Here is a 22,391-nt window from a genome sequence, read left to right as displayed (position 1 = left end):
GAAATGTGTTGATTAGTCATCTGATTGTTTCCCTGCAATAATAATAATAATCATAATTCTAATAGTAATAATAATAACACGATGAGGACACAACTCACAGGGCAGCAGCGTGGAAATGTGTCTCCGGGGTAATGAGCTTATTGTGCGGAAGGTTTCCAAATATTGTGTCCGATTCTCACGTTTGCGTTCGCTCTGGTGCCTCGAGTAAATATTTTAGCTAGTGGAGCAATTGGGCTGAGTGTGTGTGTGTGTGTGTGTGTGTGTGTGTGTGTGTGTGTGTGTGTGTGTGTGTGTGTGTGTGTGTGTGTGTGTGCAACAAAACTGATTATAACTTATTAAAATATATTTCCTTTTTTTACCAGTCCAACCAACAACAAAAAATAAATCAAAGCTTGACAGTCATTTTAGTCAACAATACATTTGTTTTGTATTACCGTTATTATTATTATTATTATTATTATTATTATTATTATTATTATAAAATGTAGAAACAGTAATTTTAGACAAACAGATAATAAATGCTGAAAATACCAGTGCTATATTTTCCTTTCTTCTTATTTTCTATCTTTTAAAAATATTTCTCTCTATATCTGTTAACAATGTTCTGCTGTTGTTATTTGCTATCATTATTATATATTGATTTATTCCACTTATCCTATGTATTATTCAGTAAAATGCATAAGCTGGTGTGTCGTACTGCATGGTGGCACATAGTAATGCAGCAAGTCATCGTGGTGAGAGATAAATAATTGATATCTCAATGAATATGCAAATGAGAGCGGGAGAACAAGCGGGAGTCAGAGAGGAAGGAGCGCGCCGCGCTAAACAAAAGGCCCGTGTGATTTCCATCATCCAATTAAGATATATTACGGCCACCATGTTGGGACCGCGACCGTTTACAGTTGTTTTGGGTGCTGATGCCTTCTTGTACTTTTCGTGCTTTTGGGGATGGAAAAAAAGAACAACAACAAAAAAAAACCTTTGAAGTAATCGTGTTCTATATTTCCCGAGATGAGCTTTTTATTTGTGCGATGCAGTTTAATAGACAATAATTCAGTGAAGGGTGGGGACTCGTTTTAATGAAGTTGGGGTCCATTAGTATGTAACAGATGGATATTGTATTCACAAATGCACAATTCATTTAAAAGGCACGTGTTGTCCTCAGTAATATATATGTAGGAGTGTGTGTGTGTGTCTGTGTTGTGTTGTGAAGTTTAAATGTAGGCACATTTTTACATCCTCTTCTGTCATTCTGTCTGGTTTATATAACACACAAACACACACACACACACACACACACACACACACACAAACTTGTTATATTGCAGTCCCTGGTTTGCATTAGCCTCATAACCTACAAACTCTTGGAGAGGAGAACTGTGCGGAAGGAGCATAACAACCTTTCAGCTCTCAACTCTGAGAGAAAAATTAAAATTTGATGTTAATCAAGCCGAGGGAGAGCCGGAGATGACAGGTGCTTTCTACTCTACTTAGCCCCGTCTCTTTCCATTTGGCATCACGGCTCAGCTTCAACACAAAGTTGCCCTTTTTAGCCCCGTCAAAATGGGACCTGCCAATCAGTCATTTCATGTTTTAGCAGCATTTATGGTTCTGACCAAAGTGCCTGACGATGACTGATTCTGGAACTGTGAATTATTTAACTGACTGATGAGAGAAGCTTTAAAGAATAAAAAATGTATATGCAAGAGGGAGATTTAGTGAGCAGCTGTCAGTGAAAATGCGCTGCAATGAGTTTTAACTTGTTTATTTAACAGATCTCCTCATGCTGGCGGTCATGCAGGATTCACAGCAAAAACGATCAGGATCATGTCTGTTCCTCTGATCCATCTGTGTCTTTTACCTTATTTTCAAATTATGAGGTCACCCCCCCCCATCCCTGGGGACGAGCTCTCAGACAGGAGTCACAAGGTTGAGTTGATCATTATGGAGGTCCTTGACTAGGCTCAACACAAAGTCACGATCCCTAACAACAGCCTCCTACATTCCCCAATGAGTGATACATGGAAACAAATGTGTGTGTGTGTGTGTGTGTGTGTGTGTGTGTGTGTGAGAGAGAGAGAGAGAGAGAGAGACTACTGAAGGGACACTGACCTGCATGTTGTTTTTGTGAACAAACAAAACAAATGAACAATGTTTCCTATCACACTGCTAGACTGACGATGCACCCATTCAATACTAGATGTCAGCCGATAGTGACTCAAATAGCTGGAACAGACGTGGCTCATCTATCTGTTAGGTCGATGGTCATGGACAGCCTAAGGTAGTGTAGGTCGTGCATCAGCCGTGTGCTGGTTGACCTGTAAGTCTACATTTTGCTTGAAGGACAGTTAATAGCATGGAAAGAGTGCAAGGGAAGGCTCAGCAGCTTTAAGTTTTTCTTACTTCATACTAAAAACAATGTCTAATTCAAGCTTGATGGTGCCGTACTCGTAAAAGAAAGATTCCATCAATACTGTATAGATATAGCCTATTAATTACATAATGGTGTTGAATCGATAGTATGGATTAATAACCAGTAAGAGCACATATCTGTGTGTGTAACTTCCTTCTGTGTTTGTCTGGCATTCATAAGGACTGAACACCAGACCACAGAAAGTTGCAAAAGATGGCGCCTTGCTGCATTTTAGAGCCGTTTTAAATCTTGTTTCCTTACTTCCTGAGCAAGATCTGAAAGAGAGGAAAAAAATCTCCACTCAGTCGAGCAGCAGAATTATTAGGGGCATCAGTATCTTTAGCATATTGCCAAGGGCTCCTAGACAGTATCTGCTTTCATTATTAGTGTCAGCTCAATTATAGCTCACACCCAACTGTTTCTCAACATTTAATAGCATCAATCGACAGGGATGGTTGATGAGCCAGCGCTCCCCTGCGCACACGCGCGCGCGCACACACACACACACACACACACACACACACAAAACCAAACAGCCGCGCACACGTGCATCCACACCTCCCGCCCGTCCCTGAACGCTGTTGCATTCTGTCATCTTGCTAATGTACGCGGCTGAGAGGAAGCACAGGGCTCATAATGGAGGCCATGTTCTTAGTGGCGATGAGCAGCTGATGCAGCCTGGCCCATTTTCATCAAATATTAATGGCATGGAAAAATACACCCGGACTGAGGCCGCGTCCACCGCCAAACTGAGGAGGCTGGGGGAAAGAGCAATGGGGAGAAAGTGCAGCGAGTGTGTTTAGAAGTACTGTCTGATGGCCATAATTAGGGCTCTCCAATTAAAAATTCAAAAGCCCCAGTTTATTTGAGCGCGTGAATCTTCCACTCACTGCAGCATTTATTTCCCTTTTACAAAGTATTTTATTTTACAACATCCAATTGCACTGGGCTCCTCTCCCTCTGCTCTATTTCCTGCTTTTACTCTCTCTGTCTCTCTCTGTCTCTCGCCCTCTCTCTCTCTCCTTCTCTCTCTCTCTCTGTCTCTCTCTCTCTCTTCAGTCAGAGCGCGGTTAAAAGAAGAAGAAAAAAAAGCTCTTTTTTTCAGGAAACTTGTCAGGTTTATACAAATGATTGGCAGCCATTAAAAGCAAAAGAAGGGAAACACATCACATAATGGGCACAACAATGAAGAGAAATTCAGGCTCTGCTGGGGTTTTAAGCTTTTTCTAAATGACTGAAAATAACAAGGAACTATGATAAACAGCATTTATTTCCCACGCAAGTTAACGTTTGACTAGTCAAATAATTCAACACAACTACCATTTTCTTCTCTCTCTTTTCTTCGTCCCTGCTCTGCTTAAGCATAAAGCATCGCTGACAGCACACAGAGCAACCTTTAGCTCAGAACAAAGCAGATAAAATGTGAGAATTCTGGCCTGCGCTTTGTTTAATTGCACAAACAACAACGTCACCTTTTGTGTCAGCATCACAAGGAGAAAGAAACGATGTACAGCCTACGAAGAAGAGCTCAGCTTTTGGTGCAACATTGACTCTTTCTCTATTATCTTTTACCCGTTTTCCTCTCTTTTTCCATTCTCCTCCTTTCCCTGAGACACACACACAAACATGACACACAATTGAGCCGTCTGTTCCTCTTTTGAATAACACCTCTTTTATTAGGTTGGGTCTTTTCTCTCTTGCCTGCTTTAAACAGAGAGGGGAGATGGGATTCTAAAGAGCTGCCAGGGGCTCAGTTTGCACAGTGCTTTGATGTCATTGAGATGCTGTGAGAGCAAACACACATGCACACACACACACACACACTTGGTAGACACCTCGATATAAGCAGGAAGCAGGCCCACCCTATTGTACACATATAAGTTGTTGTGGTAGCAGCATCTCTCTTTCTGACCCATGAACTTGTTTCCTCTCTTTTTTTTTCATAAGGAATCCATGACGTGAGGTTTCAGAATTATTTAAACTCTTTCTGACTATTTTAGATCTCTTCATAGAGACTAAATCCAGTTTACATTCTGGTCTCTTATCCCGATAGGTTAAATAGATGCTATTTATCTTCTCAGAGAGAGGTCAAGAGCCCTGGGACATAGAGAGGATATAATCAGACGTGGCCCCATGTCTTCATTATGTGGAAATGAGGTTGGGAGAGATTGGACAAATACTACACATCCGCATTCAGCACTTCATATTCATGACCCTATTAACGTGGTCTGGAGTCATTTTCAGAGCAAATTTGATCAGTTCTCACTACAAATGCATCGATAAATGTTTGAAGCCCAAGAGAACGGAAGAGCTTACAAACATTAACGGGTCTGATGTTGTGCTGCTCAGAGTTGCAGACACAAGCAGTGATTTTCACATTGAACCTAGTCGGTATGGCTGCTCTGTGTTATATAACTCACAATGTCTGCCCCATTCCTCTCTAAGTAGTGTGAGAAGCTCTGTGTGTGTGTGTGTGTGTGTGTGTGTGTGTGTGTGTGTGTGTGTGTGTTTGTGTGTGTGTGTGCGTGCGTGTGTGTGTGTGTGTGTGTGTGTTCTGGGTCGCAGAGCCTCCAACCAACCTTGACTAACAAGCATATGTTAATTATGGAGGAGATCACAGGCAGGTCGGTGCAGCACTCCGCCACCAAAAAAAGCAGTAAGATGCATTACTGAAGGGTATATCCAGGGCTGGAGATGGGTATAACACCATCCACTACCACCAACCCCCACCTCTCGCTCTCTCTCCAGTTTCCTCCTCTTCATCTTGCTTTTCATTCATTGTCCTTAAAAAACTTGTACTTCAAGAAGAAATTCCACCCCACTTCAGATTTTAGTCATCTTATTAATGATGTCTACCTCCTCTCGTATTAAGCAAGGAGAATTTACAACCCTCACATATCTATACATTCATCACTTTTCCATCAAAGTGCTTTTATTTCTTATTGTCTTAGTTCTGTTCATGGTTTTATTGGCTATTTTGGTTCAGTTAGCACAACACTGCCAACGTCGTTGCTGATCATCAGATAATCCCAACTATTAAATCCAACAAATTGAAAATGCGGGTCCTAATTCTTCATTGAGCAGGAAAACTGAATGCAAGTTAATTTTGTCTTTCCCAAGACAGTTTAATAACCTTTGAGCTTCGATTAAACGTGTGTTTGCTGTGTTGTAGAGCTTGGGAGCAAGCACACAGCAGACAAAAACCAACAGCAAATGCACAATAACAAAGATTTTCTTATCGATCCGATATCAAGTCGCTCCCTCAAACATTATCTGCAACATTTCTCATTGGAAAAGAAGTTTTGTCATTCTTCTGACTGGATCTGGTGTGTGATGGCATGCTTTGTTATGCTCTCTGTAGCACTTTTTCCACCAAAATGGCGCGGGTTCTTGAACCAGTGCTGTTCAAGATTTCCTGAATCTAGGTTCTGTTTGCCAATCCAGCCTGTGTTCTCACCAGTTCTGAGCTGAACCATGTGTCACTGACGGGGGGCATTGCACACCTGTGGAGATTCATTGATTCCATCGGCACATAAGCAGGTCACACGGAAGGTTGCACAAGTTCACATTTCACGAAAAAGCATATTTTCCTCTTTGCACTTTGAACGGATTTGGGGGTTCAGATCAACTATTTTGTGGGTGAGAATGGGCAAAACAGTGTAATATAAGGTTTGCAAATGGGCAACGATCCCGTTCCCTGTCAGGGGGAAAGGCCTGTCAGTGGTTCTGGATAGGAGGGATCCAGATGTTGCTCCAGAGCTCAACTTAAGAGCTCTTGAAATACTGATGATCTCACCAGACTGAAAGTGCACTTCATGTTCCACAGGCTGACGTACGTGTCAGACACAAAAAAGACAGTCAAAGTATTTGGTCATTTACTGTCTCCCAACACTAGTTACCACAACAGATCTCACTTTTAAATTGTAAATCAGCCTGAAATATTCTTTAACAGGCTGTCAGTCAGCAGTAATCCTGAGCCTCACTGATGCCAAGATGCTCTCCTTCAGGTTTGTAAACCACCTACCTCACATCCTGACCCCCCTTGCTGCTCCTTCCCCTCTCCCTCTTTCTCCCTCACAAACATTCAGACACACAAACCCTCCACCCTGCACCCCCTGCCTCCTACCCCACCCCCAGGCCTTGCCCCAGAGCACATTGATTCTGCTCTACACCTAATTACTGCTCATAATCTATTCATTTCACCACCACCAAAGAGGGCAGCAGCTGTCACACAACACACCACCAGGGGACGGGAGGAGGGATACAGGGGCTGGAAACTGTGATGAGGCTAAAGGATTAAAACTTAGAGGGAAGACTGACAGCTTGAAGGCAGAAGTAGTACAATCACTCCTCAGAGAGTTTCTCACTCAACGTGATTTGCTCACATTCTTAAAAACCGTCAGACGTGTGATGTTTTTGTGACTCCCAGGCTTCCACTAAGCAGAATGATGCTGGTAAAGGTGAAGTGTTGTTTTAGACAGAAGGGATGTGTTTATCACAGCGAGGTCGGGGAGAATTGATGGCACGGCGGATCGGAGTCGTTGCACACTCTGCGCCATATACGTACCAGGTCTCCAGTTTCCATCACATGTTTAACTCTTGTCATATTCATATAAGCCATATCATTCATTCAAATGAGCATTTGTGTACAGAAGCAGTTTCATGTTGTGAAGTGCTGTGTTATGAATTGCAGGCATTGTTATTTTATTCACTCTGACCTTTAAATATAAGCTCGCTTGTACAGAATCACTCTGGTTGAGGCCATATTAGCTGAACGTGCTTCATTTGAGGAGCACCGGAAATCATTTGCGCTCTCGTTCATGTAACTCCGGGTGCAACAAGTCCACACCACTTATCCACCCTGCAACTCACAGGTGGATAAATTTAATAACTAAATGCATTATCTGAAGAATAATTTTGTCAGCTCTTTAGGGTGTATGACAGCTGCAGCTTTGTAGAGTCTCCTAGGATGTTTTATGGAATGACAGAATATGTTTGCTGACGGATTAAAAACACAGCTCAGCGTCAGCAAAGAGTAATTCTCACAGAGAGCGAAGACAGCAAGACTGGTGCGTGTTTTGCATCCCTTTGCTGCTGGTATCTGTTCTACAGTTTGATGCCCAGTTAATGAAATGACTGCACGCCCTTTATCATCCTCTCTTTTCCTCACAAATCATATTCCCGTGGAAAGTGGTCCCTCATCCATGCTTACGTCTCATCACAGGAGGAATGTCCGATTTCACTTATTTTGTATGACATTAAGCTCTGAGTGTTATTTTTCGCTGGGAGTTTAACATCACCTTGACAGGATTTGGCAGGTGCAGTGTGCCTGACAGTTCACCACCCCCCCCCCCCCCCCACACACACACACACCCCAAAAAAAAAAACCCACCTGATTTGAAGCTATTTCCTCAGATTTAAAAAGTGCCGGTATAGCAAACATGTCACCTAATAAGAGTGGTGTTACTAAAACTGCCACTGAAGAAGTCACAAGCTAACATACCCAGAGAAATGCACCTCTTAGCCTGCCCAGGGGTAATCAGCATCTGTTTGTTTAATCTGCTTAATCTGTTGGTGAGCTCCACTGGGCGTGCCTAATTAGCAAAATTAATTTGTTAAGACATTAGCGCCGTTAGAGATGGCCAAATGAAGCTGCACTCTTTTATGCAAATGAGGCTTTGGAATTTGGCTGGTTGTGTTACCTCAATTAGACCCTTCTTTGATATCTGCCTCTTTTTTTGCTCATTTTGTGTCCCCTCTCTTTCCTCCCCTTTCATCTTTCCTTTCTCCTCATTATCACTGTCAGACTTCGCTAATCACGACTTATTGCTATTGTGTGATAGCGAAGATGGAGCAGACGGGGTAACGCTGCTCTGAAACTGCTAATCACGACAAAAAAAAACTGGGTTTTCAATTAGGGCGGACACTCTGGAGCAGCCACTGTTATCCTCACTACTACCGGCACTGTGTGTGGTGTGTGTTTGTGTGTTGGATCAGCTTCTCCCAGTGTGTTGGTAGGGTAATTAGTCTCCCGTACATTTCACCCCTCACAAGCCTGTTTAAGGGTTAATGAGGCCCCAGCAGCTTCTCAGCATGGGTAGGGGGGTTATGTATGTGGGTCGGGGTTCACACAGGCCTAGCTTCAATAAGAAACCACCCATAGGACTTCCCTTTGAAGTGTCACAGGGTCCCCCCTTGTTCCGGGTGGCTCCTGTTTCATTTGTCTGAGTGGCAGCATAAAATATAGATGAGCTGCCAGACAACACAATCTAAGCAACTCACAAAAAAAAAGACCCTCCCTCGCCCATCACACCACCCCCACCCCTGACATTATTCACAGATTAACCAACACCTCCCCGTTACCCAGTAATGACCTTCGTATCTACTTTTGAGGGTGACATTAAAATTAGACACACTCAGCTTAATTGGTGATTTCTTCACCTCACAGTAACAGTTAATGAGCCTGGTACCACCAGAAGGTGTGACTTCATCCAAGCTATTACATAAGATAATGCAGCCTTGAAAAAAGTTTACCGTGTGTGTGTTTGTGTGTTTGCCCTGAGGTGGGGTTTTGTAATGAGTGGTAATGCAATAGAGGTACGAGTGATACTGGCGCTGTGGAGATTTGTAGTTGTAGCCTCCATTGTGGCCCCTCTGTATTTCATCTTTCCTGGTCCCAGAGGGATGTCCAGCAGCCCATTTGAGCACCGTCTCCAGTGAGGAGGGGGCCCCAGTCAGCTGCGCCCACAGACCATAAAGACTACATCAATCTATGGTAAATGGTGACGACTGACAAAAGAAATGTGCAAAATAAGGTTCTTTCTTTTTGCATAATTCAGCTAAAAACTCAAATGTGTTTTACCATCCAAACACTTTCTACCTATATTCGTATCCCACAATTCTACTTTGGCTGATGACGATCTCACCGGCACATTTGTCTTTGTTTGGATCTGAATGACTTGTTTGCTTGGAAAAGTGATTCCTAGAAAAAACCTGAAGCTACAACTGTGTATTCATGCAGCTGGGAGGCTGTAAGTCGTCTTTTTTTGAAACATCCTGGTGAAGTGTTTCACTTTACCACTAAAACATTTGATCCAGGAAAATCAGCTCTACTGAAAAATGAATGAAGCACAGATTAATATTTGGACCGATTTCTGTTAGTGTCAGTATTCACAGTTATTAAGCTAACCAGAAGGCTAACATTGTGTAAGCTACACACACACACACACACACACACACACACACAATGACAAGATGACGTTGAATTCCACGACAAACTCTTGTCTGGTTTAGCCACTTTTTTTCAAAGAAACAAACAAACAAACAAAATCTCCAAAATCCAGATGATTTACTGACTCATTTCAGGCCATAGAACAAACTATTTAAATGTTTTGCACTTGTGTTAACTAACCATAGGCTTTACTTCAGGCATGAGCCAAAAAACAAACCCAGCTGTTCAACAATGCAAAAACATATTTCTGGATTTTAGGACTCATTCCCACTTTAACCTTCTGACAACCTGATGACAATTCACATCATTTACCCTCAAAAAAAGTTGCTAAGTTCAAAATAGTTCAAATTGAATCTGCTGCCAAACCCACTTTAGCTATACGCCATCAAATCAGACAACATGATAGAAATCCTCCAAATCTCATTTTAGCTGCTCACACCATATTTCATCTCTTAATCTTAAACTGAACACAGCAGATGCAGTCCCCTGATGTTAACGTTTGTGCTTGTCTTTATTTCCAAAGCCCGCATCAATCAAAAGAAAGTTATAGAGGAGCATTAATATGTCCTCGTGATGACAAAATGCATTAGAGATGGAAGACGTCACATTTCATTACAGACTACAGGGACCTCTAATCTCATTCCGATCCACTTTGTGGGAAACGACAAAATGTTATTACATTCAGCGGGTGTATCAAACATTACATAGCCACTATTTATTTTCTCTTTATTTGCTTAAGCAACACAGGGGCATCTGAAGATAATTGTTTTAAGCTTGAGAGAGTCTCTGTATATAATAAATCATCGTTTTCTCCTCTGATCTCCTGGGAATCTTGACACCGGACAACTTTATAATGGAACAACTTTACTTTTCTAAAGTCACTTTGTAAAACTTTCTCATCCCAATTATGGTTTTGCTGGAGCAGGCTATTAGAGAAGTGGGAGATTGCTTTGACCTCTGTCGTACTTCACATGTTTGCTTCAAAAGAGGAAATAGATAACTGACTGAAGTGTCTGTCGACGAGGTCTCTTTTAATTACTGGATGCATTCTTTATGGTGCTGTGCAAGATTAAAGACGCCATATAGATATTACAATTCTAAATTATCATCCTCCGCAACCATTGTTGTCTTTGTTCTATATAATTCATGACAGCTGTCTAAAGGCATCGGGTAAATTGTGAGAAAGCTTGATTGTTGGGGTGAAAGTGAACAATTGAAAAAAAATTCCGTCTTTTGAAGGAAATACGGAATAGAAATTAATCTTGATAAGGTCTTCCTTTGACAAATGTTCAGGAACTGGAGATAGGCTTTAGCTGCGCAGACACCAAATGAGCAGCAATTACAAACAAGATAACAATTTGCTTCCTTGCTTGAACTCTGAGGAGGGTATAAGAGCTGACAGGAGAGCTGGGGATGAGAAGGAGGAAGAGGAGGGAAGGGGGATTTAATCTGAAAATTATTATATCTAGACTACTGACTCTTCAAGGTTTATCAGATTGCTTTTCCTAATCATTGCAGCATGTGTATGTTTGATCTCCATGATGAACAGATGATTAGTTTTTCATGAAACCATTCAAGCAAAACGCTCCAACATGAGCTGCGGCGAGACGCTGTTGATTTAGCTGTTTGAGCATCAGCACACCCCACCGCCTCATCCTCGCGAGCTTGAGCCGGAGCCCACAGGGGAGCAGGGAGGGGTCAGGAGGGGTCAAGTCTATGGGTAATGATATATCACCTGCCATATATTTAAGGTTTTGCTAATTCTACTCTCAATTATGACCATTCCTTTGCCCTGTTGGCCCAGGAAGCAATGAGGCAGCACAATCAATTTGAGCTGAGGTATACATTTCTAGTAGGGGGATGAAACCATCCTGATGGTTCAAATCAGAGTCTGGTACCCCAGATGATCCCCCTCACGCACATGATAATGACATAAGGGATGGACACGGATGGAAAATCATCATGTAAGTAGTAACAAAAGAGGAAAAATTATTGTTGGAATTCCTGAATTGGTTTGTCTTGATTTAGATCCTAGTTATAAAAAAAATGAATAAAATAAAAACACTTTCAATGCAAATTGGATTTAAATAATTGTATTTGTTGAGACCGCAGGTTCATTTGTCAACTAGATGAGGTAAGAAAACCAAATTTCCTTGTCACGAATCGTCGTCCGTCTAGTAAATTGATCACAAGGTGAATAACAATGAAACCAACTTCTTCAGAACTACTTTTTAGTTTTCTGGTCACCTTGTGTATCACCTCAGGAAATACAGCTGCCTCCAAATCAGAGGGAGTTTTGGCTCTGACTTTATAGTAACAGCAACACTACATAAAGAAACATAAGCAATAAATAATACACCATGAATGGCTGAACATTTCTGTTCTGAACTGGATCAGACTTTTCAAAAAGCCCTCGCTCAGTTCTTCAACAACATGAAGCTCAACATTAACATCTCACCTTAACTGGAAAACAGTTCATGTCTACTGTGTGATGGCAATGAAAAGAAGGTTAATCATCACATTTAAACATAAGAGAGCAAAGAAACTGCAGGAGGGTTCAGTTCTCCGTAAGTGACTTTGTTCTGCTTGAATAAAGAAGAGACAAGGTGACGGAGCAGTCAAGAGAACACAGCCACTGGATAAATGCTGCATCTTCTAAATTTTCATCAATGGCAAACCAAGGCAAAAAGGTGGCATTGGTTAAAACTTGACTTCTGGTGTCACTTAAGCCTACGGGACTCTCCAATTTACCCTTAGTCGGAAACTGTTCGGCCATATGTCACATATTTATCCATTTATAGGAAAAAAGATTGCAAAATATATATATATATATATATATATATATATATATATATATATATATATATATATATATATATATATATATATATATATATATATATATATCAGATCATAAGGAAAAATGAAATGCAAGGCCACCTTGACATTACCTGCCTCCTCCTCATCCTGCTGTCTGTCAAACATTTCTCTCTTTAAGCACATTAATATAAAGGAGCTTCATGAATTATAATGAACACACTGGCAATTTTTTTTTCATAAATGTGTCATTCATAATACAAAATTATATATGTACAAGTATTGATGTGGATTTTCAGGCGGGGCTGTGAAGCCCAGTCGGGGCCAGTTGGACAGCGGGCCTCTTCCCGCCTGAACCTCGACACCTTATTTCTCAGTCAAAGTTTTAAGAGGTTTCAGAGGTTCTGACAGGAAAAGACTCAAAGTTCAAGTAAGCACTGGAGTCCAGCAAATTAAGTACCGGTAACGTTATTATCCTTGCAGAGTACAAAGCCCAAGCACTTCTGCAGAAACAACAGAATAGGAATAGACATTAAATCTCTCTTTATACAATAAAAATGGGCGCGGGGGGTGTGGCTTTCACCAAATCCCTTTTTTATCAACACTTGATATCGTTTTTCGGTTAGTTGTGGAGTCTGTTCAAAGGTTATTCAGTGAGATACCATTTTTATTGGAATCACAAGACATGTGCTCTTCATGCTAGGGAGCGGAACTATAAATTGGATTTATCAGGCCATAAACTTATTGGGGTTAAAAGTTCTTGCATTCAGCGCTTTAAAAAAAAAGAACATTTCTCCATGTCCGGTAGCCTTGGCAGTGCTCCGAGTCCATAGACAGAACAGGATACATGCGATACATACAAGTCCTCTCCTGTTCAGTAGAGCGAGTTTAATAACGGAAATAAAAGTAGATATAAAATCAGACACCTCAGTATGTATATATAAACATATCAATGCTCATAGGCATGCAATTATTACTTCAATTCCTTCGTGGGAGGGGAGAAATCTAGTAGGGGGGAGGAGTCCTTGATTTCCTCTCAGTGACCCATAACCTGCATCTATTAGAGCAAGCTGCTGTCAGTCAGTTGCCGGAGAGAGTTTGTGGAGTCTCCTTTGGCTTATGTAACATCTATTGTGTGTGTTTGTAATTATCTGTGGTCCTTTAGGTTCAAGCTCATTATCAAGTCATTTTGTAGTATTGTAAAAAATTCTTGTATAAAATTAGATTGAAAAAAAAATAAAAATATGTTGACATCTGTACTTGGAGCATCTATTGCATATCTGTCTGTCCTGGGAGAAAGATCCTCCTCTGAGATTCTGTCGGAGGCTTTGAACATTATTTTAGTGGTTAAAAGGTTTTAAGGTCAGGTTTGCTATGGCTATGGTCGTAGGACAGAGAGTGTGGTACCCTCTGCAGAGAGGAAAGAGGCAAATTGGATTTTATGTTTTTTGAGTGATATAAAAAATGATTTTCCTTCCAGTCTGAGTTCTGTTGAACAACTTATTGGTTTTGTCTTAACTGATCCATGATGAAACTCACTCGTGTGGTCTTATTTTATTGTCAAATTTAAAACTTTAACGTTGCATAGTTTTATCTGGCCTTGAGGTTATTTCAGTAGACATATTCGGAAGGATATTCATCAATAAAAGTGAGCACCTGTAGAGTTACCACTGATTGCATCACTGAAACAGATTCCTACACAATCTGTTCATAATCAAACTGCAAATACAAAAAGAATTCATCTGAAATTTGTCAAATGACCCACCAGTCCAGATTTAATAACATTATGCCTCTATTTGTGTAACAAGTACTTTGATTAATCTTGATTTGTATGCAGCTTTCCTCTTGGTATTGTTGTAATATAAGCACAAGAGCTACTGAACATGTACCCAGATGCAAACTGATTCACTGCTACAGAAATGCAAATGTTTACTGGCTTTAATCCTGTGTGAGACACAGTCGCCACATTTTATTCAGTCAACATTAAATACCTTTCTATTTTTTTTGTTTAGATTCAACAGAACTGTACAAAATAATTATATATATGTGTGTGTGTGTGTGTGTGTGTGTATACATATTTATACATATATATATATATTTATTCATATATATATATATATATATATGTGTGTATATATATGTGTGTGTGTATATATAGATATAGATATAGATATATATATCTATCGTGTAGTCTTAGTCCTAACCCAGCTCTCTGTTAGAATGGGGGCTCTCCATCTCATCGTTATCATAGCGACTCCAGTACCAGGATGAGTGAAAAACTAACAAGCGCCTGTCATTTCTCAGCCATCACTCTCCTGACAAGCCACTCTTGTGGACTTATCCTCTTATCTTTGCACTCACTCACCTCACAGTGATCTGAGAGAGAGAGAGAGAGAGAGAGAGAGAGAGAGCATTTCATTGCATTTCGATGCATGTATGTGTGAATGTGCTTGTTTGTATGTGTGTGCATGTGTGTGTGTATCTGTATGCGTGTGTGTGTGTGTGTGTGTGTGTGTGTGTGTGTGTGCTCACGTGTCAGAAACTCAACATGATCTTGTCTCCAGTGAAGGCCTTGGATCACCCGGCCCTGCTCACTCCAGACCTGACAGTGCAGCTGAACTAATCAATATCTCTCTGCAGTCAAAGGTGAGTTCTGCCACGAGGCCGCGGGGGTGCACTAATTGATGGAAACTCACCGCCGGCTAGCTCCATGCCCTGCGGCATTGGAAGATGGCAAGCTAGGGCCTTCCTCTGGAATGGAAGGAGAAATAAAGGACAGAAAAGGCCAAGATGACAATCAGAAGGGAGAAAGCTGTTTAGTTTTTGTCCATCTATCCATTCATTTTCTATATCTCTTATCTGTTAAGAGTTGCCCATCCCAGCTGACATTGGGTGAGAGGTATGGGGTTCACCCTGGATGGGTCGCCAGTCCATCACAGGGCCATCAGGAGCAATTAGGGGTTCAGTATCTTGCTCAAGGACACCTCATCATGGCCACTGGGGGAGGTGAGTATCGAACCAGTGACCCTTCGGTCGCTAGACAGCCAATCTCCCTCCAAGCCATCCCTAGTTATGTTCACCTTTGTTTAATTATTTGTATGGTAGAGTGGGATTTTACATACCACACATGTGCTGCTTGTTGGCTGACGTGTTTTACATTCTGTCAGTTTTTGGTCTCCTTCAGCAGAGCATGAATGTTCTGTGGTATTTTAAACCTCAGGTGGGAGACATTTTTTCCATCTGTTTCTGTGGCCTCAACCTAAACAAATGCAATCCAATCACCTCCTGTGTTTACAGTGAACTAATTCTGCAGGAAACCTGCGAACAAGCAGTGCAGTGACTATCCAGTAATTGGAAGGTTACTGGTTTGGTTACTGGTGTCTATGAGCAACACTGAACCCCTGTCCATTCATCTTGGCACCACAAAGCGCATCTGACCCCAAATATGCAGTAGGCTGTCACTGGATCGTACAAAGTCACGGTCTGCATTCAGTCCCTGAATTAGCCTGTACGCCCATCAGTTACCACCTGTAGACAAATCACCACACTCAGAATTATCAGTCAACAGAAGAAAAAAACAAAGTGTCCCAGAAGAAACAAAGACGGCTTGACGGAACGCCCACTGACTCACATCTTCTTAAGAATATATTGTTATGGTGCAGTCGGACTAAGCATGCCATGATAATTACCATTAATAATTAAGTAAGGGGAAATAGTAAAACGAGCTGCATTCAATGGCTGCTAAATGTGCCTGAGAGAGGCTGAGATGGACAGTCTGGCTAGGCAGCTAATTTGGCTCCTTTTTATGTGGCACTGAAGATTATCTTTATGATTCCAGCTGCTAAGCTTTGCCTCCTATGAAAGCTGGGAGGTATTTCCTGTCGTTGCCATTGATCCGACGATCGCGGTACATGCGGATTGTAAAGAGCATCAAAACAGTACAGAGAAATGCTGGTGGAGGGCACTCATTCATGACTTGTTGAAATAAGGGGTATTAATATAAAACTGTTTTATGTTTCTGAACACAAATATGATTGAATTTTTACTATCATCACAACTGTGAAATAAATTGAAGATAAATATTTCCTTTCTGTTCTTTTTTTTTTAGTCAAAAACACATTTACATGTGAGTAGCTCATGTCTCCAGCAGCAAACACTGTCAGATCAAGTGAAAGTTGTTTCTTTATACATCCGTGTTGTGCTGTGTATTTTATGCTGACAATCACCTTTGTGGAGATCTTGAGACTGAGATAACCTCAATGCAGAGCTAGCTGGAGGGCAGTTGTTGTCAAGAGCTATTGCTCGTGTGTTTTGAAGAGGGAGCTTGCCTCTGTTGCAGTCCTATCATGAATAATGTGATCAGCAAAAAAAAAAAAAAAAAAACAACCAAAAAAAAAAACCTGTAGTTAACCTACTGAGGGAAAGTAGCCTTGAAAGTTGCTGCACTATTGAACCGCAGCAATCTGACTATTGTTGTGCTAAAAACCCTTTGGAACAAGATCTGGAAATATATTTATGAATTTAGACAGTGGATTTCAACAAAACACAAGCTAGAAAAAAAAAATTCAGCCACCACTGTGCAGTTTATTTGTAAAGGACTGATGGGTCCTCACTACAAAGAAAGTTCAGAGTCAGTGTTGGCTGAAAGCAATAGGCGGATCCCACGGGAATAAGGTGCACTTTCCAAAATGTAAATCAGGCATTCCCAGAGACTCGTGGGCCTCACCCTCCCCTGCTGCTCAGAAAGCTTTACCATTCACCTTTAAACAGCAGAACAATAATCAATGGAGCATTATTAATGCTGAGATCATTCATCTGCACTCCTGCGACACCCTGCTGAGCCCCTGAAGTCACGCAGCCAATACGGTGGACTGCATTGTACACTGTGTGTACAAAAATACTGTATCTATTGTTGTCTTCTCACCGGAAACATTAACACATCTTGAAATTATAATTTTCCTCCTTGGTTTGATGTCATCCAGAGACCTTATCATTAACACCTATCATCAACTATTAACAGATCTGATCCTCTTGAGGCCTTTCCTCTCTTCTTCCTCTTCTTCCTCTTCTTCTTCTTCCTCAGTATTTCTTTGAATCCCTCAGGTTTTTGGGCACCAGTATCATGAGTCTCAGTCCATAGACCAAGAAGACTCATGTATGTATGCTTCAATCTTTTATCAGCCATGTTTCCTCACCGTGTTCCACACAAGCCCTGACTCCATCCCTCAAAGATCTTGGCGTGAATATTTCATAAACCATGTGTCTGTTTCTTGTTCATGAGCTGTCTCAATTCGCAGAGGTCTATTCTTCCCTCGGAGTACAGCTGGGCGTATTTATTGGACATTAGAAGAGTGTGTGTGGAGCAGCAGAGGCTCAGCACACGGAAGAAGAAGAAGTGAGCGTGCTCCTTCATTACAGGGGCCAGATATAAATCAAACTAATTATTGAGCCACTACAGTATCGAACCCTTGGAGAGGAAATGAAATGATCAGAGGCAGGTCGCAGCTCAGCGCAGAGCGAGTTAATGAAAATATTAATTACCTTATGATATACTGTGTATCTGGAGCTCCCCAGCCCCCTGTCTCTCTCCCTCTCAAACCCCCTACCACAGAGAGCATTTGTTTTAATTGAGTAATAATAAGACTGTTACATTTGGCTGAGTCACTTGATTTGAGTGGGTAATTGACCAATAAAGGCCCATGATAGCCAATTATAGGTCCAATGTACCGCTAATTACTTAGCAACTCCTAAGTGTTTGACTAACACATTAGACCTATATGCAGATGGTCATTTTGGAAGTTGTAAAATAAAAGCCATGTGAGTTCCTGCAGTGAGTTTGAGCCACACGACGGATACTAAATTCCTCCGTGTTTCTTCAACACCTCTGACTCACACAGGCACCATTTCCCACTTAACACCACAGTGAGGGTAGAGGTCAGATTTTGTCCTCTTCATTAATGTCCTCAGTTTTCATCCAGATTTTCCATTGTTCACTTTATCTCCCCTTCAACGCCCTCCACACCAGCTGTCACTCTGGCCAGTAATAGGGTGATATTAGGATCCTTACCGTGGGAGACAGAGGGACTCGTCGGGTGTAGATGTGAGGGGATTATATTGCTCAGCAGTCAATCATGGTAATTAGAGAAAGTATCAACAGTCGTCTGGGCTACTGACGTTTGAGGTAACGAATGTGTTGAAGGTCATCCTGTAATCAGGATTTGTTCATTTATTCTCAAAATAAAAGAAAGAGGCACTTTTCTTGATTTTCCAAACCAGTAGAATTGCAAACATCTAATCGAACGTCCACCAAGGAGTTCATGTTTTGGGTGTTCATCTGTCAGTGGGCTTACACATAAACCACAAGGCTGATCTTCTCCAAACTTGGTTGAGGGGTGTAGAATGAGTCAAAGGGAGTTTGTTAAATTTTGGGGTTGATAGGTTTTAATGCCACCACGTGGCAACAGAAGGTGTCTTTTTTTCCATTCTTTGATGTACAGTACTCATAGCGGGTTGACCAGATCCATCTGAACTGTAATTACTAACATCTCAAGTACTCGTTGATGGGTTACTATGAAGACTGCAAGCTTTTTCTGTCATGGCACAACCAGGATGAGGCGGCCATATTAGATATTTATAGAGAACGGGAAACTGTGGTAACTGGTGGTCAGATCTTTTCCAAACCTCACACATTTGATGAGTCCTGAAGATGTCCGCAAGTTGAATTTGTTGTAATCATAGCAACAACTAGAGGTGACAGGAAGTATTACGGATCCAACAAACATTTGACTTGCATCAGAAATGTTCTGTGGGGGTGTCCATGAAGTCCAGCAGTCCATTGCGTTGTTTACGGGGGCCGCTGGTGTGGCTCCCTGTCTTGCCTGCAGCTTGGTTTGGTGTCTGAACAGACACATTTGGCCGTGCCTGCAGGCGGGAAGCCAGATGAGGCCAAGTGTCCTGGGTGCTGCACTTGCACCCCCTCTAGTTGGTCTGTTGCCTGTTCAACGGAAAGATCGTCCAGCACGTTACTTCCTGCAGGTGGAACTCGCTTTCAGGTGAAAGATGAAGCTAATGAATCTGCATGTGACAGAAGAAATAATATATATTAAGTGTGTGTTCCTTAGCGCCACCTAGTGGACACAGGAAGCGCTACTGAATGCATTATTCTGCTCCTTTGTGCAAAATCCAAATACTATCAGGTTTCCCCTCCCTCTCAGTCTACAGACCACCAACACACTGCGATGTACACAGGTGGTGCGAGGGCCCGCTCATCACTGCTTGTCGAGTTTGCTTTGGTGGAAATAAATGTTCTCCAAGTACCATCTAGTTCAACAGTAAAGGACAAAGCAGAGAAAACTACCATATGTCAATCGGTGCATATTCTCGTTCGTCCAGGTCATAGGTTCTTCAAGGAAATGAATCAGGTCAGCTGAATGTAGTAATATGTCTGGAAGACTTTTCGCCCTCATCCAAGTGGCTTCATCAGTTCATGCTGTTCCCATAGACTAGGGGACAGACTACGCACACAGTCTCATTTTGTCTACTTGACAAAAACTTAGGATTTATTCAAAGTTGTGTAATCCTTCCAGATTCTTATATTTTTAGCTTGTTTTGTTTTATTGTTACACTTAGCTAGTTGCCTATTTCACAGAAAATGACCCTGCAATGGACTGGCGACCCGTCCAGGGTGAACCCCGCCTCTCACCCAAAGGCAGCTGGGATAGGCTCCAGCCCCCGCCACCCCCCTCCCACAACCTTTAACAGGATAAGTGTTAGAAAATGGATGGAAATATAGAATAATCCTCTCACCTGATTTGGTTTGTGACCGCTCAAACTAATGTCACAAAAAGTCTGTGTCAACTTTTACAAGTCAATTAGCATCACTTACCCAGGTGGAAGTTTCGAGGACATCCTGATAACGACATGCTATTAATAAATGGCCAGCATGTAATTACAACAGTGACAGCTAAACTATGCTCTGAAAACCTTACACAGATGTGTGAGTTGCTTATAACTCAAGTATGATTAGTGGTCTCCATTTATCTAGCCTGATTTCAATCCACAGCCACTCTGGCTCGTAGGGAGGCATCGGATGAATTTTACATAGTTCACTGCTGTCCTCCATTCAGAGTGACAGGCTAATCAGTACTTTGTCAACATCAACTCCAGCTCCACCTGTCAAAGCTGTCAGTCTTCTAAGGAGCCGATAGAGTCCCCCGAGTAATAACCAGGAGAGCTGATTTCACACGGTGTGACCCACGTGGTGTGAAGTCAGGACGCTGAGGACTCAGCAATCAATGTCAGAACATGCTGTATTGATGAAAGATGTCAGAAATGGCTGGAACTTACATGAGATCCTGCAGGCGCTCAGCGGGTGTCTCTTGGGCATGATCATGATTAATACAAGGCATGATATTGTTGGTATAACAGCAGCAGCAGCAGGTGTAGAAGGAGCTGACAGAGTCAATGTCAAGCTTTTTACTTTTTATTCTATTAAACTCTGATAAAGGATGATCTCACCACATCCTACCTTGCTGGAAAGGTTAGGAGACATGAACGCCAGCCAATGGTGCAGCCCTTGTCATCCTTATTGTGTTTTGGCTGCTTGACACTGGTTGAGGTGCTGATTTAACAGCTGCATCATGAGTCGGATATTCCAGTAAGGGGATCTAGAGGATGATATTCCAGTCTGAGTAACAAGAGGCTAATAGGATCACAAGGAGACGATCAATGGCCAGTAAGATGAGCTCTCTCTTTGTCTCTTTCTCGCTGAGACACTTGTTTCCTTTTTCCCAAGGATGTCTGCTGTTGCAACCTTTCCAAACAGCTGTACCGTTCACCGAATGTGTCACTGTTTAATTCAGAAAATGTTGGGTGAGAGCGTGTCTTGGATCATCTCATGTCTCACGTTTTTGTTTGTTTTTTTGCTCCTGACAATACAAATTTATGAAGATCCCATGAGCTGCAGCATAACTACAGCTAATTCTCTACACACTTGATCAAGACATGTCAAGTTAACAAAACCATAAAGAGAGTTAAGCATCTGTCAATACTTGGAAGGTCCTTTCTGATGTACCTTTTCTTTCGTGCTCTAAACAGTCAAAACTCACAGAGAATCACTACCAAAATCAGTTTTAACCTCAATTACTTCACGTTCACCGGTAAATAATCCACGGTTTTATGAATAGATACATAGGCTATCACAGATTCTCTCCCATTTTCCAAAGTCAATATTTAAGGCGTATTTCAAGTTTTTCCAGCATCTTACAGGCCCATTTATTCTTAGTTCAGACTGATGTTCTCACATTTGTCTGTGACTCTTATGTTTGCTACACCACTGTGTAGCATAAATATATTTGATGCCTTCTCCACCTTAGTGGTGCTCAGACCGCTGGACTGTGTTGCCTCCTTCCCACACATTAATACACTGAAGACAGTAATAACCTGCTCATCAGGAGCAATTGGGGGATCTAATTGCTCCAGGACACTTCAGTATGGGCTCTGGAACCAGTAATCCACCCATAATCAGACTGCTACTCATCCTGGAAAATTTTGCGTGGCTTAGAGTTTGCACTGTGTTCAAGGAAGTCGCGGCAGAATATAATAATATGTAACACGTGCGTCAACATTTGTTGATGCACGTGCACGCTTCTCAACCAGAGTTCAACAAATGAGATGGACGAACCTTCCTGGGCAGTCTTTCCTTTCTGCTTCAACAATTCATGAAATATTTAATGTGCCTCACAGTAACCTCTCTCTCTCGCACATGTCCCTTACCCTCACTGTCGCTCTTGTGTTCTTTCTGTCAGTCTGGCTGATGGTCACATGATGGAAACGTCAGTGTCAGCTTCAGGCCGCAAGGTGTTAAGTGCAAGTGATGCAAGCCCCCCTCACAGAGAGAGAGAGAGAGAGAGAGAGAGAGAGAGAGAGAGA

The 22,391-nt window shown here is 41.8% G+C and overlaps 1 long non-coding RNA gene across 2 annotated transcripts in view; it reads left to right on the top strand.

Moving 5' to 3' along the window:
* The window catches only part of LOC147269185 (uncharacterized), a 74,811-nt gene that overhangs the window by 533 nt on the left and 51,887 nt on the right, over window positions 1–22,391 (top strand). The gene's annotated exons all lie outside the window — the stretch shown is intronic.

Source organism: Aulostomus chinensis, chromosome 2 (assembly GCF_037954235.1).
Source record: "Aulostomus chinensis isolate RoL2024-O1b breed Wild chromosome 2, RoL_Achi_v1.0, whole genome shotgun sequence".
Taxonomy (NCBI): domain Eukaryota; kingdom Metazoa; phylum Chordata; class Actinopteri; order Syngnathiformes; family Aulostomidae; genus Aulostomus; species Aulostomus chinensis.
Note: the sequence above shows the minus strand (reverse complement) of the source record. Positions and strands in the feature narration are given on the sequence as shown.